Source organism: Macaca fascicularis, chromosome 15 (genome assembly GCF_037993035.2).
Source record: "Macaca fascicularis isolate 582-1 chromosome 15, T2T-MFA8v1.1".
Classification (NCBI taxonomy): domain Eukaryota; kingdom Metazoa; phylum Chordata; class Mammalia; order Primates; family Cercopithecidae; genus Macaca; species Macaca fascicularis.
Genome location: NC_088389.1, coordinates 37,096,518 through 37,110,849, shown reverse-complemented (window position 1 = coordinate 37,110,849; position 14,332 = coordinate 37,096,518). Strand labels below are relative to the sequence as shown.

Genomic DNA, 14,332 nt, shown 5'->3' with positions numbered 1-14,332 from the left:
CACTTATGCTTTCACCCAGATACACATTTGCTGTAGTGAAGTCATCCATCCCCATGCCAGCCTCTCCACCCCTGTCTCTCACCATCCTAGTCAACGTGCAGTTCACCCATTGATTTCTCTCTCCCTGCTAGTGGCACTGCCTCCATGCATCTCAAACTCCTCTAAGCAATGAGTTGCGACAGCAGGCCATTTTAAGTGCCATGATTTCTGGTTTTCCAGCTCTAGCTTCCATCCTCCTGCCCTGGTCTGAGTTCAGGCCTCATCTTTTGCTTGGGCCATTCATTCATTCATTCATCACTCAGTAACAGTTTCCTGGGCCTTGTGCTCACCTCCACTAGGCATCTGGGGTGGAGAACGATACTACCTGCACCCAGTGCTAAACAGGTCGCTCCTGCATTCCTGCTTCTCCACCAGACTCATCCGCAGGGCCACCGATGTCCTTCCAGAAACCTTCTGGGGCTCCCCACTGCCTTCACTGGTGCTCAAAGCCGTCCCTAACGCCCCCTCCTTCCCTGCTGGGCTCACCTGGTTCCATGCCCCTCCACACACTCTCCACTACAGCCACACATAGCCTTGCTCTTTCCCCGAGGGCCTACTCGGGTCTCCTCCTTGTGGCCATGGCGCTGGGCACCTGGTGTTATGACTATCTGTTCACAGGGAGAGAGTCCAGTGCCTGTTTCTGCGTGGTGCCTGTGTGTACTCCTGTGCGACTGGGCAGGATGATGTCTACGGCATTGTGCCAGGGAGTGTGTGAAGCTAAGTACGAGTTTACGTGCGGGGCCCCGGGGCGAGCCGGGCACTGCAGTGGTCTCGGCTCCCCAGATGGTGGCGTGGCCACGACCCTCTCCACCCCCACTCCCATCTCCTTTCTCTCCAGCGCAGAGCGCATAGGCTCCCGCGCAGGGGATGCGGTCTGAACCCCTGTCCTCTCCATGCCACCTGGCTCGCTCAGCGCTGCGAGGTCCCCGCCAGCCCGGCCTGCGGCCAGGCCGGGGCCGCTGCAGGTTCACAAACTGACACTTCCTCCCCCGCTGCGCCTCTGGGAGCCGGCCGGGTCGCCGCACCCGCCTCCACCCTGGCCGGGCGGGGGCCCCCGGGTGGCGCCCCCCCAGCCCCCGCCTCCGTCCTCCCGGAGCGGGCCCCCGCGGGCTGTGATTGGTTGATTCAAACCCATTTGCAAAGAAATGCCTGTTTGCGGGTTCCCGTCTGCGTCCAGTTCAAATCCGCGGCACCGGGAGCGCGGGGCCGGGCGGGGGCAGGAAGCGAGGATGATTCATGCGCCGGGGCCTCTCCCAGGGCGGCCGTTGGCTTTTTAAAAAGGGTGATCAGGAGGGGGTAAAAAGCTTGCAGAAGCACCCCCTTCGGGTTCAGCGCTCCTCTCCTCAGTCGCTCGGACGCCAAGCCTCCCCCATCCCAACCCTGCCGCAGCCTGACTTCGGACGTGAGCGAAATGCCAAACGCTCGTCCGTCCTTCCCCCACCCCGACAGGAAAATTAAAGATCGGGGGCAGGGAAGAACGACCTGTCACCCACGCCCCCCGGGGCTCAGGAACCCGGGTGGGGCCCCTTTGCCCCGCAGGTACCCTGCACGCCCCGTCCCCACCCCCGAGCGCCCCGCTCCATAGGAGTCTCACCCCCCGGAGGCGTTCGGGCCGCCAAAGTTCAGGGAGATTTCGAAAAGAGAGGGATGAGGGCCGGGAGAGGAGAGTGTGGCGGGGAGTCCGCCCAACAGCGCAGAACTCACCGCGAGGCTGCGTGTCCGCCGGTCCCACTTGGAGTCTGGCCACCAGGCGCATCGGTGGCGGAGGCGGCTGCGCTCGGCCCGCGGCTGCCCGGCCGAGTGTCCGCCAGTGGGGCCGGGGTCGGGGTCTCGGCGGGGGCGGGGCGGGGCGGGGGCGCCGCGGGGAGGAGGGGGAGGCGGCGGAGGGAGGGGCCGGGGCGCTCAGGAAGGGGCCCCCCGGGCGCGGGGCGCCATCTTTTTCGCGTTTTCCCGCGAATTATTGACGTCCCGCTTATGTAATTAGCGGGGGCCGCGCCGGCCTCGCCATTGGAGCCCGCGGCCGCCGGGCCCCGCAGCGCCGCCTGCCCCCGCCCACCCCGCGGGCGCGCATCCTCCGCGGCCACTATCCCGGACCTGGGCCCCCAGCCGAGAAGCGGCCACACCGCGGCGCACACGGAGACGCCAGGCAGTGCGCATGGCGCACACTGCCGCTCGCACACTTGTTGAGGAAACACAGCTCGGCGCGCAGGCACCGGCGGACCCTGGCACAGACACACAGCAGGGCGGCGCGGACCCTTGGCGCAGACAGGCAGACACAGACCCAGGACGGCCAAACGGGGCACACAACAGCTTGCACTCACAGCACAGGCGTTCGGCACAGAGACACAGCCCAAGCGTAATGTAGATACACAACACACAGTGCACAGCGCACAGACACAGGTCAGAACACACCGCAGCATGTACAGGACACACACCACAAAGAGAAGTACTGTACACACCAGCCATAGGCATAGATACACAAGGAGGAACACACTGTACGCAACAGACACAACGGAACATGCATATAAGGTAGACGGACATAACACATAAAGCCACAACGCAAGAACAACACAGGCGGGCAAGAGACGCAAGTTTTCCTGAAAAGGGGGCATTCAGATAGGTTGTGGAAATAGGTTGTTGGGTGTGCCAGGGAATTTAGTGGGCTAACAATGCAATTTTTAAAATATGGGTTAAGAATATCAAAAGGCAATTCACAAAAGAGGAAACCTACATGGCCGAAAAATAGCCCCAAACAACAAACTGCATAGACAGTGCACAGAAATACATGGTACAATCGCAAATATATGCCACACGCATAACACGTCATGTAAATAAAGGGCACACAATGAAAGATAACATGCACAAAGTCATAGGAATGGCAGATGGAGGCAGTGGGCAGAGCTCCAATCACAGGGTCCCTGCCCTGGGGAGAAAAGGCAGACATGGTCTCACCCAGACTCACTCTTGGGGGAAGGGGGTAAAAACGCTTACCAATAACCCCACCCCCATCCTTGTCCTCAGTCCACCGCGCCCACTTCTGTGGCTACCATCCCACTCTGCAGACACCCCCACCAGACAGGGATGTGTCCTTTCATGGGTGTGGCCTGTGGCCAGCACCTTCCCCCAGAGCCTTCCCTATTCACTGTCAGTTGCTCAGTCTGGGCCCTCTGCCTCCTGGCCTTGGAGCATGATCTGTGCTGCCCCCCACCTCACCTTCTCAGCAGAGATCCAGAAATCCTCTCACCTCCTTCCTCATTTCCTTCCGCTCCTTGATCCTCCTGCTCTCACCTGCCTCACTGCCCCGTTCTGGATCCTGGGCCTCAGCAGAACCTAGCACTGCTGAGCACCTGCCTGAACCTGGAAGGAAAGCTTGGGAGCAGCCTCATGGCACAAAATCTCCCAATCCCGGAGAGCACATTTTCAAGTCCCAAAGGAGCCCTAGGATTGTGCTACTTAACCATGTTCTGCTCAGAGAACGTGTGTCCAACGCGGGTAGGGTTGATGATGGGAGCAGAACACTCCCACTAGCTTCTAAGCTGGCTGGGTCTGCCTTCAGGATGCTGGGGGACAGAGATGACAGAAGGAAGTGCTCACCTCTGAGGTTATAGGCCAGCTGCACCCACTACTGGCCATGGGAGCCTAAGTGTGTCACTTCAACTCTTTTTTTTTTTTTTTAAACAATTCTTGCTCCTGAGACTTTAACTCTTAAGCCTCCGTGTCCTCACCTAAATAGAGTTCTTGGGAAGGTTAGAGTTAATATATGCAAAGCCCCTGGTGGCTGGTGGGTGTGCAGTAAGTGATCATTGTATTAATACTCTCTTAAGAAATTCTGTATTCAGAATCTTGATGGCCCCACTGTGTGGGACTAGAGCACGGGGATGGGAGACACACAGGTGGATGGGAGACAAGGGACTGGCAATCTCGTGGAGGAGGTGGTGTTGATGCATAAATAAATAAGGGGATTGTGCTGTGAGCTGCACATGGAATTGAATTGTCCTGGCTTCAAGTCCAGCTCTGCCTCTGAGCCAGGACGGGGTCTTGGGTTAGCTAGACCCTCCTACACCATGTTTCTTTGTTTAAAAGAGGGTAATAATACTATCCATCTCGTGGGGCTGTCGCATAAATGCTCAAATAAGACAATGAAGGAGCAGGTGCTTTTGTAAACTAAAAAGTTTGATACCAAAATAAGAAGTTAAAACACTACTGAACAGGAAATTATAAATGCCACGAGAAAGGTACAGTGTCACCAGTGATTGTTTAGAGGCAACTCTAACTTTGAATTGAGGAAAGAGAGTAAGTTTCCCAGAAAAAGTAGCATTCAGTTAGGTTGTGGAAACAGGGAGGTGGGTGTGCCAGGTGGAGGGAGTTTAATGGGCTCATCAACGATCCAATTTTGAAAATACGGCTTAAGGATATCAACAGGCAACTCACAAAAGAGGAAACCTAAATGGCTAAAATAACCTAAAATGTGAAAAGATGTTCAACCCCATTGGCCACATGAGAGATGCAAATGAAGAGAACTGTGATACACCATTACACATCCACCAGATGGGCACGGTAGTCGAGTCTGTCAATACAGGGGAGTGGGGGGTGAGGATGTCGCACGGTGGGAACCCTCAAATGCCTATGGAGATATGAACTGGCAAAACGATTTTGGAGAACAGTTTGGCAACATGTAAGAAAGTGGAAGATACTCACAGCTACAATTCAATGACTCCACTCCAGTCATTCAGCACATAATTGTGAAAATTTAGAAATTAATGAATTATCCATGAACAGCAGTCCAGATAGGCCGGGCAAGGTAGCTCATGCCTGTAATCCCAGCACTTTGGGAGGCCAAGGCGGGTGGATCACTTGAGGTCAGGAGTTCGAGACCAGTCTGACCGATATGGCGAAACCCCATCTCTACTAAAAATACAAAAATTAGCTGGGAGTGGTGGTGTGTGCCTGTAGTCCCAGCTACTTGGGAGGCTGAGACAGGAGAATTGTTTGAACCTGAGAGGCAGAGGTTGCAATGGGCGAAATCGTGCCACTGCACTCCAGCCTGGGTGACTGAGTGAGACTCTGTCTCAACAAACAAACAAACAAACAGCAGACCAGATAGATTAATTGTGATCTTGTCATACAATGGAATAATATACTGGGAGTAAAAATGAACTAAGTCTGTAACCTCAACATAGTTACACTCTAGGAAAAAAAACTAACATCAAGATGTGGCATAGGTACGGTGTGACACAAATGATACAAAATGTTTCTTAATGCATTCAGCTGGGCCCCGTGGCTCAAGCCTGTATTCCAGAGCTTTGGGAGGCTATGGTGGGAAGATCGCTTGAGCTCAGGAGTTCAAGACCAGCCTGGACAACATGGCGAAACCCCCATCTCTACTAAAAATACAAAAGTTAGCTGGGCATGATGGCATGCACCTGTAGTCCCAGCTACTTGGGAGGCTGAGGTGGGATGATTGATTGAGCCCAGGAGTTTGAGGCTTTGGTAAGCCATGATTATACCACTGCACTCCAACCTGGGTGACAGGGAGGGACTTTCTCAAAAACAAACAAACAACAACAACAACAAAAACCCAAAGAAATACAAAATAAGCTACGTAGATATTTTGGGGCTACAGACAGGTAGTAAAAGTATTGAAACATACATGGGAAATGAAAGACCCCAGATTTAGAATAGGGTAACGTTTAGGAAGGGAGGGACAGGAATGAGATCAGAAGGAAGAACACAGGGGGTTTAATTCTATCTGTATGTTTTATTTCTTAGAAAAGATATTAAAATCTGAGGCAAACATGACCAAGTGTCAAGATGTAACAGAGCTGGGTGGTTGATCTATAGTTCTTTCTGATCCCTCTCCTTCTCAAGTCTAAAACTTTTCCGTGTTTGAGATATTTGGTGATTTTAAAGATGGAAGGGGCAGGAAGCTATGAGGAGATTGCAGCAGAGGAGATTTTGGTGATAGCATTGCTTGTTAGGTGTGCAGGGTGGTTACAGTGCACAGTGTCCCCTCATGCATGGGACTGATCACCCTTCTTATTTGTTTGTTTATTTATTTATTTGAGACGAAGTCTTGCTCTGTCAGCCAGGCCGGAGTGCAGTGGCACGATCTCAGCTCACTACAACCTCTGCCTCCTGGGTTCAAGCAATTCTCCTGCCTCAGCCTCCGGAGTAGCTGGGATTCCAGGTGCATGCTACCATACCTGGCTAATTTTTGTATTTTTAGTAGAAGATGGGGTTTCACCATGTTGGCCAGGCTGGTCTTGAACACCTGATTTCATGATCCACCCGCCTTGGCCTGCCAAAGTGTTGGGATTACAGGTGTGAGCCACTGCCCTTGGCCCACCCTTCTCTTTTAAAGCTTGTCACAGCTTGGTGAGCCAGGTGTGGCAGGCATCAGGTCCATTTTGCAGGGGATGAAATGGAGGTTTGGAAAGGTGTAGTGATATACTCAGCGTCACACACAATAGAGAGTCAGGGCTTGTCCCCTCTGCTTAGCAGTGTCTCAGCACCTGTCTGTCCAAGGAGACCACCAAAGGGCCAGAGAGCCCTGAGAGAAGGTGCCCCACCTCCCAGTAACCTATGCTCTTCCTTCTGCTGTGCTATTCTATGTTTTCTTTCAATTTAGGACAGTTTGGAAAATGTCAGAAAGCATGAGGAAGAAAATAAAAGTAACTTGTGATTTTCACTGTTACTTTTAAAATCAGATTTATCAAAGTATGCTTCATACATGACAGATTCACTTATTTTAAATGTACCGTCATTATTTTGAGAGAACATCATTTTCTTTCAGAAATACTTATTTGAATACCAAACAAGTTAGCCTATATGAAAGTGCTCCACAGCTGGGCACAGTGGCTCATGCCTATAATCCCAGCACTTTGAGAGGCTGAGGCAGGAGAATCTCCTGAGCCCGGGAGGCATAGGTTGCAGTGAGCCAATATTGTGCCATTGCACTCCAGTCTGGGTGACAAGAGCGAAACTCCATCTCAAAAAAAAAAAAAAAAAAAAGGGGGGCTCTACACAGAAAAGGCTTTTCACAAATATGACTAATTATTATTACATAATTTTTGAAAATAATTATTATGCAGGTGACAGGTTAGACGAGCCCATGTTTTATGGCCTGAATTTGGGGGTTGGTTTATCATGTCCTCAGCATGGAGGTACAGTTTTCAGATTATAGTAGGAAGCATGGTTATTAACACCAGTTTTAAAAAAAATGTTTGCCAGGGTCAGGCTGTGACCTGTTGGCGTGGCTGTGGCCTTGGTTAGCTGCCAAGCTATAAACACCTTTACCTGTGGCTTTTGTGGGGAAATGAGAGAAGTCTGCCTGCCTTCTCTGTGAACCCAGGGGGTGTAGAAAAGAAAATGGAGCCTTCACCAGACACTGGAGATCCTATTTCCCTGCCTTGCCAGCTTGCTATGGAACCAAGGATCCCTTCCCTAGTTTAAATTTTAGTCGCCCCATCTGTTAAAGATAAAGTGGTGGTTTGTTCACCCTTTCAACATAGTGCATGTGTGTAAGGAATCATGCTGTAGGCAGGTACCATGCTAGGAATGACAGGTGTGGCATGAAGATGAATAAGATGCAGCCTTTGACCTCAGGAAGCTCCCGGTCCAGCCGGCCGTGGTGGCTCATACCTGAAATCCCAGCACTTTGGGAGGCTGAGGCAGGTGGATTGCCTGAGCTCCAGAGTTTGAGACCAGCCGGGGCAACATGGTGAAACCCCATCTCTACCAAAAATACAAAAAATTAGCTGGGCATGATGGCATGCACCTGTGGTCCTAGCTACTTGGGAGGCTGAGGTAGGAGGATTGCTTGAGCCTGGAGGCAGAGGTTACAGTGATCTGAGATCGCACCACTGCACTCCAGCAGCCTGGGTGACAGAACAAGACCCCGTCTCAAAAAAGACAAAAAAAAAAAAAAAAAGAAGCTCCTAGTCCAGAGCTAGGAGGTGGGACTAGGGGGACAGACAGATTGATAGATAATTGTGGGAGGGTGTCGAGAAAAGGTGAGATCAGCTCTCTGCAAACCACAATGACCTCTAAGGTGTCTCTGATGGCAAAATTATTCGATTCTATGAAGTCAGCCTGAGCTTTGTTTCTCCCTCACTGGGTAACCTAGGATAGGTCACTTCTCTAATCAGGGCTTCAGATTGACTCACTGATCAATGTATAAAGTCTAGAACAAATGAGTTGCTCCCAGTCATTCTTCATAAAGGATGTTATATAAAGATTTGACCCACCAAAAGCTGCACTGACTATTTGAGAGATATTTTGTCTTCTTGTTTTTATCAATTAGGTCTACATACTACATTCAATTAGAGATTTTTGATTGATATGATTAAAACAGTGTGATCATAAAAGACTGACTTAGATAGATAGATAGATATAGTTATTAGAATTCTTACCAAAAGTAAGGACACTGGGTAATTAGTCAATCTATGTCATTTTATAGCAGATACTTCCAGAGAAGATTAAAGCTATCTTTAAAGTTTTCCTCACATTAAAATACAGAGGAGCCATTTTATTAATGAACTCCAGTATTTACAAGGCATCTTTTCTGGGATCAAGCAATCCATGAGTTAATCCACGTGAGGTGGCTGAGCTCCTGGCCCCAAGCTGGGTGTGTAGGAGAAAGAGAAAATGTATGAGAGCTGTTGCCCGGGAGCCAAGGCTCTTGCTGGGCATTTCATGAAGGACAAGATATAACCAACTGCCCAGGATATAGCCAGAGGAGAGCAAATAAGAAGAGAGTGGATACAACAGCGTCATTTGTATGATTCAACTAGTATTGATGGAACTAAGGTTTGAACCCAGTTGATATGGTGTATTCAAAAGCTAATACCAGACTGGGCATGGTGGCTCACACCTGTAATCCCAGCACTTTGGGAGGCCGAGGTGGGCAGATCACGTGAGGCCAGGAGTTTGAGACCAGTCTGGCCAACATGGTGAAACCCCATCTCTACCAAAAAATACAAAAAAAAAAAAAAAATTAGCTGGATGTGGTGGTGCATGCCTATGATCCCAGCTACTCCGGAGGCTGAGGCATGAGAATCACTTCAACCCTGGAGGCAGAAGTTGCAGTGAGCTCAGATAGCGCCACTGCGCTCTGGTCTAGGAGTGAGACTCTGTCTAAAATATACATAATAAAAAATATAAAAAGCCAATACCAGCCGCTCCTGTAAATCCCAACTACTTGGGAGGATGAGGCAGTAGGATCACTTGAAGCCAGGAGTTCAAGACCAGCCTGGGCAACATAGCAAGACCACATCTCTACAAATAAAAATAAATTAGCTGGGGTGGTGACATGCACCTGCAGTGCTAGTTACTCAGGAGGCTGAAGTAGGAGGATTGCTTGAGCCCAGAAGTTCGAGGATGCAGTGAGCTATGATTACATAACTGCACTCTAGTCTGAGCAACAGAGTGAGACCCTGTGTCTTAATGGAGGGGATCTTCCAAGTTAAGTTGCCCAACTTCTCATTTTCAGATGGGGAAACTGGTATCTAGAAAGCAGGCAAGGTCGGGCGCAGTGGTTCATGCCTGTAATCCCAGCACTTTAGGAGGCTGAGGTGGGCGGATCACGAGGTCAAAAGTTTGAGACCAGCCTGGCCAACATGGTGAAACCCCAACTCTACTAAAAATACAAAAATTACCCGGGCGTGGTGGTGTGCGCCTGTAATCCCAGCTACTGGGGAGGCTGAGGCAGGAGAATGGCTTGAACCCAGGAGGTGGAGGTTGCAGTGAGCCGAGATCGTACCACTGCACTCCAGCCTGGGCGACAGAACAAGACTCTGTCTCAAAAAAAAAAAAAAAAAAAAGCAAGCAAGAGAGGTCTGGCCAAACTCATGTAGGAAAGACTCGTTCAAGGTCAACTAGTAAATCAGCACATGAGCAATAAGTGGGTCCAGGCCTCTGCCCCTCCCCTGCCCGAAGAGGTATGCCATGCCACTTTTATCAGGTCCTCAGCAGTCCTCTTGATTTTTTTTATTGCCAAAATTTATTTTAAAATCCTTCTGTTTGAGTGTTCTGTGACATGTGACCTTCTTATGAATTTCAGAGGTAATCCCTGCCTGGGTGGAGGAATGCCTAAGTGACCTTCAGGACCTCTTTCAGCTTGGAGAAGTGGAGATTCTGTTGCCAGAATTCCATGGTTCTTTAAAGTTAATCTTCACTCTTTTACAGCTCTCAGAAGGAACTCTCAGGTCTGGCCTTTCTCTGTTGTCTGTTCTCCTCCCTGATCTTCGGGCTTAAGTTGGGGCAATAGTTCCAAGAGGTTTAGCTGGGACCATTCAGATCTGTGTCTTATAGCTGCTTCTTCCAAGATTACATTCAAAATCCCAGATGCCTCCCCCCGCAGAGGAGAGGAAACATCTGGGCTGGAGCTGCACAGAGGGAGCCCAGCTGTGTGGGACATCCCTTGGGATAGGAGCCTGATGAGCTGAGAGCTCTTCATTCCAGATGTGGTTCTGACTATCAGGGTCTGGGTCTCACCCGTGAGGCTTTAGCAGGCCCCAGGTATGTGTGTGCAGGGAATCTGAGCAGTCAGCAGGCAGGAAAGAGGCTCTGGGGAGTTATATGTGGCTGGTGGGGTGGCAAGCAGACTTTGTATGGACATCAAACCAAAATAGAGAGATGCGAAAGCAGCTAGATAGAAAGTGGGTGGAGGGAAGCATTGCAAGGAACAGAGCTCTGCAGCAAGGAGTTTGGTCTGTGCAGGTCACAGGGAAAGCAAAGAAGAACATAGGCTCAAATCATGAGTCATTTATTCATCCTTCACAGCTAACCACAGCATTCAGCCATGCACTCCTGGTGTGACTATGGAGTTCCCTTCCACAGCCAGCTGACCCAATGTCAGCTGAGTTTCCCACTCCAACGGCTGGTTCATCCAGCCTGTAGTCACCGCCCTCTGGCAGAGGCACCACTCTGGGCTGACCCCTCTGTGATGGTCAATTTTATATGTCCACATGACTAAGCTATCATACCTAGTTCTTTAATCCAAGATCAATCTAGGTGTCACTGTCAAGGGATCTTAGAGATGTTGTTAACATTTATCATCAGTTGACTTTAAGAAAAATACCCTCGAGACCAGCCTGGCCAACATGGTGAAACCCCATCTCTACTAAAAATACAAAAAATTAGCTGGGTGTGGTGGCGCACACCCATACAGCTACCCAGGAGGCTGAGGCAGGAGAATTGCTTAAACCTGAGAGATGGAGGTTGCAGTGAGGCAAGATTACCCCACTGCACTCCAGCCTGGGTGACAGAGTGAGACTCTGTCTCAAAAAAAAAAAAAAAAAAAAAGAAAAGAAAGAAAGAAAAAAAAGAAAAAGAAAATTACCCTCACCCTCGATAGAGTGGGTAATCCACAGCCAATCAGTGGAGGGCCTTAAGAGTAAAAACTGAGGTTTCTGGCTGGGTGCAGTGGCTCACACCTATAATCCCAGCACTTTGGGAGGCTGAGGCGGGCGGATCACCTGAGGTCAGGAGTTCAAGACCAGCCTGGCCAACATGGTGAAATCCTGTCTCTACTAAAAATGCAAAATTAGCCAGGCGTGGTGGTGCGTGCCTGTAATCCCAGCTACTTGGGAGGCTGAGGCAGGAGAATCGCTTGAACCTGGGAGGCGGAGGTTGCAGTGAGCCGAGATCACGCCATTGCACTCCAGCCTGGGCAACAGAGTGAAACTCCGTCTCAAAAACAAAAACAAAAACTGAAGTTTCCTGGAGAAAAAATTATGTCTCAAGACTCTAGCATTAATTCCTGCTGAGTCGCCAGCCTGCTGGCCTGCCCTATAGATTTTGGACTTGCCAGCTCCCACAATCATGCAAATTAATTTCTTAAATACATCTGTTTATGAACAAACATATATATACACACACACACACAGAGATGGTCCCTGAATGATGACAGCTTGCCTTATGATATTTTGGCTTTACGACAGTGCAAAAGCTATATGCATTCAGTAGAAATCATACTATGATATTTGGTAGGTTAGGTATATTAAATTCATTTTCCACTTACGATATTGGAGAAGCCCCATTGTAAGTGGACAAGCATCTGTATACATACCCAGTGTATCTCCCATTGGTTCTGCTTCTCCAGAGTCTGACCGATCTACCTTCCTTCACAGTCCCTGAGAACAGAGCTTGTCCCCTGAGCACCTAATGACACGTGTGTAGGTCTTTTGACTCCTTGTCCTCTTGCAAGTCCCCACATGTCTGTCGCCCAGGCTGGAGTGCAGTAGTGCGATCTCGGCTCACCGCAACCTCCGCCTCCCTGGTTCAAGCAATTCTTCTCTTGCCTCAGCCTCCCAAGTAGCTGGGATTATAGGCATGAGCCACCACGCCTGGCTGATTTTTGTATTTTTTTTTTTTTTTAGTAGAGAGGGCGTTTCACCATGTTGGTCAGGCTGGTCTCGAACTCCTGACCTCAAATGATCTGCCCACCTCGGCCTCCCAAAGTGCTGGGATTACAGGCATGAGCCACTGCGCCCAGCCCAGCCTCCTTCTTCACACTCATCACCCTTAAAAGGCTAGCAGCTCCCAGATGGGAATGGAATTGCAGGGAGAACAAGCTTGGTGGCAGTTCGAAGAGCTGAGAGGTGTGGAACCCAGCAGTGAGCCGTCAGCTTATGTCTGCTTTTTAGGATGCAGGCAGCAGCCTGGACAGCTGGGTCTATCTGCTGTGATAATTCTTAGGCCTTGGCAAGAGAGGCTATGCCAACCTTTTCATGGCACCCAAAAACGGTTTTCCTGGGAAGAAACTCCTTGGTCAGTGTCCACAGCACCAGGGGAGATGGCTATTTCCTGCCTTCTCTGTAAACAGGATGGAGACCTAGGACCTTGTATCAGTTGGAATTCTTGATTATGAGCAACCAGGGCCAACTCTGTCCATCCAAAGCAAAAGGGGAACTTCCTGGAGGGTAGTAAAGGTACACAGAATGAACAAGAGGCTGGAGAACAGGCTTGGACAAAGGGCAGGACCAAGAGAGGAATTCTGGCCAAAGGAAGACTGCAGGCACAGTCTGATCCAGGGTTCTCTACAGAGGGTGAGTGATCTCCAAGGGTCCCCTCACCACTCACTCAACCCAAGAATGAGTATCTGATTGGCTAGTGTTGCATTTTTCCATGTGCCTGTCCACTAGCCAGGCAGGATAAGATGCCGTGGAAGGATTTAGCTCCACTAGGATTTCACAGTGATCGTGGCCATGGGAGGTGGGTGCTAGTTTTATCCTTCCTCAAAATGGGGAGCTCCTCCAAAAATGAACCAGAATTTTAAGGTGGGGGTGAATTCTGGACAGATCATAAGTGACAGCGAAACCTCTTGGAGCTATTACCCAACTTTGGCCAATAACAGATGAGGCCAGGCACGGTGGCACACGCCTGTAATCCCAGCACTTTAGGAGGCCGAGGAGGGCGGATCACAAGGTCAGGAGTTTAAGACCAGCCTGGCCAATATGGTGAAACCCCGTCTCTACTAAAAATACAAAAATTAGCTGGGCGTGGTGGCGGGCGCCTGTAGTACCAGCTACTTGGGAAGCTGAGGCAGAAGAATCACTTGAACCTGGGAGGCAGAGGTTGCAGTGAGCCGAGATCGTGCCATCGCACTCTAGCCTGGGTGACAGAGCAAGACTCCATCTCAAAAAAAAAAAAAAGGACCAAGGTAGCCTGAGCGCAGTGACTCGTGCCTGTAATTCCAGCACAGGAATTGGGAGGCTGAGGTAGGAAGATCCTTTGAGCCTGGGAGTTCAAGGCCAGCTTGGGTTACATGACAAAACCCTGTCTCTATGAAAAATTTAAAAATTAGCCTGGTGTGGTGGCAGGCACCTGTAGTCCCAGCTACTCAGGAGGCTGAGTTGGGAGGATCAATTGAGCCTGGGAGGTTGAGGCTGCCTTCGGCGAGCCATGATTGTGTCACTGCACTCTGGCCTGGGTGAGAGAGCAAGACCCTGTCTTGAAAAAAAGAGAAAGAGAGAGAGGAAGAAAGAAAAGAAAGAAGGAAAGGAAGAAAGAAAGAAAGAAGAAAGGAAAGAAGAAAGAAAGAAAAAGAAAGAGAGAGAGAAAGAAAAAGAAAGAGAAAGAAAGAAGAAAGAAAGAAAGAAAAAAAAAGAAAGAAGAAAGAAAGAAAAAAGAAAGAAAGAAAGAGAAAGAAAGAGGAAGGAAAGAAAGAGTGGATAGGCTCTAGGATCTGGACTGGACTTGCACTTAGAATCTGGACTTGGATAACCTAAGGTCAGGTTCTGTCATGTATTAAGCAATGTGGATAATAATGGCACCCACAGCTCACAAAATT

The 14,332-nt window shown here is 49.8% G+C and overlaps 1 protein-coding gene across 9 annotated transcripts in view; it reads right to left on the bottom strand.

Moving 5' to 3' along the window:
* Positions 1–14,332, bottom strand: part of PHF19 (PHD finger protein 19) — a 76,308-nt gene that overhangs the window by 21,012 nt on the left and 40,964 nt on the right. The window contains exon 1 of one of the 9 annotated variants that reach the window (XM_045373745.3): positions 1,744–1,991. The exons of 6 other annotated variants lie outside the window; for them this stretch is intronic. The gene's annotated coding sequence lies outside the window, so the exon portion shown is untranslated. Of the gene's footprint in view, positions 1–939; positions 1,115–1,633; positions 1,714–1,743; positions 1,992–14,332 lie in introns of those variants that run through there. 2 more of the 9 variants (XM_045373746.3, XM_074016683.1) reach the window with 2 other exon arrangements.